The sequence below is a fragment of the Populus euphratica genome, unplaced genomic scaffold, assembly GCF_000495115.2.
Source record: "Populus euphratica unplaced genomic scaffold, PopEup_1.0 scaffold4321.1, whole genome shotgun sequence".
NCBI lineage: Eukaryota > Viridiplantae > Streptophyta > Magnoliopsida > Malpighiales > Salicaceae > Populus > Populus euphratica.
The window spans coordinates 3,134-7,098 of NW_011504125.1; the positions used below are offsets into that span (position 1 = coordinate 3,134).

General features: G+C 29.4%; 1 long non-coding RNA gene across 2 annotated transcripts; it reads left to right on the top strand.

Moving 5' to 3' along the window:
• Positions 1-888, top strand: LOC105120004 (uncharacterized). 2 transcript variants are annotated; one of them, XR_841238.1, is made up of 3 exons: positions 1-90; positions 391-522; positions 637-888. It is a non-coding gene; the product is annotated as an uncharacterized LOC105120004 (long non-coding RNA). The 2 variants fall into 2 exon arrangements; XR_841239.1 differs by having other exon boundaries at positions 6-61.
• The last annotated feature ends 3,077 nt before the right edge of the window (positions 889-3,965 follow it).

The following is a 3,965-nucleotide window of genomic DNA, read 5'->3' on the forward strand; positions in this document are numbered from 1 at the left end:
TCCTAAAGAGGCGGTGAAGTTGATGTGCTTAGAGAAAAAGAGACCGCCATTCAAGATCAAAGTAAGAAGTTACCCTCCTGATTTAAAAGAGTAAGTTTTGGATTATGTCTTCAATTTCTTTTGCAAATTGAATAGGAAGTTGTCCCAAAACCAAGAATGGTACAATGGATCTAGAAAACGACTGCTTATGCAAATTCGATATTGATCAAGTAAAGGCAGTTCCCTAAAACCAGCTAGAGACAGGGCTTGAGCTACTAGTTTCTCTTGTTTTACATGGTTTTCCAATCTCTTCTTAAGCTTGACTCACTATTGTCTTGCTCATAGAAATGAGAGGAACATCCTCAAGGGAGTAGCTTAATTTCTTTGGGAACCATCTTGATCTTCATGTAGGTTGATTGATGAATGTTGGCATTCAGAACCTGTTGTCAGACCAACCTTTTCTGAGATCATCACAAGACTGGATAAAGTTTGTTGCAACTGTTCAAAACAAGGATGGTGGAAAGACACTTTTAAGCTTCCATGGTATGGATCTCTTGCCCTAAATCTCTGAAGCAGCGATATATACTGGCCTAAGACCACTGTGTTTTACCTCATTGTTCTGAGTCAATGTTTAATGAGCTCATTAATTAAGTGCAGGAAGTAACAAGGGAGGCATTCAGTGACATTTTCAAGAAGAGGAAACATGGAACAAGACCGAGGATTTTCGTCGACGAAATTAACAGTTTTGGAGCTTCATGTTATACATTGGTCATTAAGGGGACAAATAAATTGGGATTAAGATCAAAATGAGTTGCTGTGTCCTTGTTCTCTTGTTCCTTTGTATGTATAATATGTGCACCTGGGATTCTTGTATGAATTGAAATAGTAATTTTACTTTATATTTCTGTACACAATGCTAGAATTTTTTTTCCTGCAAATAGCATGTGCTGCTATCAAAAAATCTTGAACCGTAGCTGCTTGTCATTGGATCATTTCTTCAATTGTAGACTTAAGGTATAAGAAGCACTTTGGTAAGAACATGAGCAAGCTGATCCTCTGAAGAAATGAAGTGAACCTGAATCTTCTAAATGGCTACTTTATCGTAAATAAAGTAATAGTCAACCTTGATATGTATGTTTAGTGTGAGCATAAAAAAAATTAATTGATAAATAAATAGTACTCAAATTATCACACCATAATATAGAAACACTATAAAACCAAAGCTCTGAAAATGGAGAATGAATCTATAAATTTTCAATTTTCAGTAGTGTCATAAGTTCAAAACTTGTATTTAGCTTCAATAAAAAAATATCAAGTAACAATATGAGATAGGAATGGTACCAAAAAACACAAGATATCCATATGTATATTTCTGATCATTAATAATTCTAACCTAAACAATATTAATAAAATCACGGAGAGATAAAAATACATTATTATGATTGATGTATGGGCAATAGGAAATTATGATCTTTAAATAGCTTAGAATACATTTGATTGAAACCCAATAAGCTTTCAAAGTGAGCATGTATAAACTGACATATTTTATTCATAACATAACACAAATTTGATCTAGTTAAAGTAAGATATAAAAAAACATCAATAATTTATCAATAATGTATAGTGTCAGAGTACACATTACCAAATAATATAAGTCAATTTAGAAGAAGAGAGAAATATAGGAGTATCAACAGATTTATAAAAAGACATACATGCTCTGTAAAGAACATCAAGAACATATTTATGTTGGGTGAGTATAAGTCCTATAGATTTGAATTTAACTTTAATTTTCAAGAAATAATGAACCAAACCAAAGTCGTGAAGCTTGAACTTTGAGCTCCATAACAAAATCAATTTGGCTAGTAAAGTGAAGTTACTCATTGTAAGCAAAATATTATCATCTTACACAAATAGATAGACAATATCAACAGTCATAAAAAGGATAAATAAGAATGTATCAATCTTATAAGTATAAAAACTAATGGAACAAATAATTACTTAAGTGATTATATCAAGTTCGAGGAGTTTGTTTCAAACTATATAATAATTTATACAGATGACACATATGAGATACTAGGGCATAATGAGTAAAGTCACGAGGTTGCTCTATATAAATCTCTTATTGAAATATCTTATTTAAAAAGACATTATAAATCTTTTAACCTCAAAAAACAACAATAGCAAGTACTAACATAAACATAATGGGTTTAACCATATGGCTAAATATTTTTTAATAACCAATACTTTTATGTCGAGTAATTAAGAAATAATGTATAATCTAAGTTATCTTGTCTAGGTAATTGTTTTAACCTATATAAATCCTTCTTCAACTTGCATGCTACTTCAATTTGTGAGCCTATAATGTATCTTCATGTGAACTCCTTTAATATCTTATTGAAAAAAAATATTTTTTAATCAAACTAATGTAATGGACACCCCAAATTTGTTGTTAGAGATGTTAGAATCTAAATTTTATTTGACTTCGCTATGTTTTAGTATATTTTTTAATATATTTATAATAAAAAAATATTTTAAAAAATAACCTTTTTCATTTAAAATCATCTTCAACATTATCAGTATTTGAAACTAACAACCCAAGGTGACCACCAGCTCTGCTTTTTCTTCACTGAATTGTATCAATAACCGAGAGTTTCATCATTTAAGATATGAAAAAAAAATTATAAATTATTTTTAAATTAAAATAAGTAATAATTAAAAAAATAAACAAGAAATTAGTAGATAGGAATTTTTTATTAAAAAATAAAAAAAATAATAATATTTTATATTTATTAAAATATGAATTGCCTCTCAATATATTTGATAATTAAAAAAAAAAGTATCAAATGATGAAAAAGCCTCTGGACATCCCTTTAACAAGTTATGCTTTTATTTGTAACTTTTAGAAAATATATTTAACCAAAAATTATATAAAAAAACAAGTTTTTTTTTAACTCAAAAATATTTTTCATCGACAATCATTGAGAAATTTAGATGGTGTTTTCCTCCGTCAAACAACCGACAGGGGCCATAGCTTGTTGTGTCAGCAACTCCGCGTTAAATAAAAAAGAAAAGAAAAAGAAAAAGAAAAAGAAAAGAAAAGATAGGAAACTTTATTTCGTAATCTTAGATGACTTGGAAACTTCAAGCGAAGACTCCTTACATTTGTGTGCATAATTCTCCAGGGATTCAATGAGACGAGCTTGACTATGGAAGTGGAGGGCATCAAACTAAATGAGAAAACTTACATGAATGACAAACTAAATATCTGGAATTAGTTTATTTTAATTATTTTTTTAATAGTTAATTTTTAATATAAAAATATTTTAATAAATTTTGCAGGAACAGATACTGCCACCCAAATCCATCTTCTACCTTTCTCTTCGACCTCTCAAGACAGTCACACCAAGTGACCCAAAGGAGCGCGGACCGCCGTTACTTTTGGTTTGTGGCGTCAGCAACTCCGCCTTAAAGGAAAGAAAAGAAAAGAAAAGAAAAGATAGGACCATATGTCGTATGAAAAGCAACCTCCATTAAAGATCATGCAAACTTGCTGTGGAAGTGTTTCAATGGTACAGACCGCAAATACTACGTGGAAAAGCAAAAACAAATGTTTCAGCCTCACTTTTGCAATATTATGCTGATATTTTTTTTATTTAAAGGATAAGAATAATTTAAAGTATTTAAAATATTAACCAAGTAGATAATTTCTGCTTTATATATAAAACTTTATTAAAATTCAATTACTTAATCAGTTAGTGATATTAAATATTTTAAAAATAAAATAAAGTCAATTATCTTATTTTAGATGTATTAACTTTAATAATTATAGGATTTGATTTTTTTTCTTGTTAGTTTTTCTATTTAAAGTGTTGTAATGGTATTTGAACAAGAATATTTAAGGAAAATATTAACTTCAAGCTGGGAAGACTCCTTTCATTCTTGTTTTCCATTTCTTTCTTCTGTGTTGGGGCTCGTCTGCGTCGCAT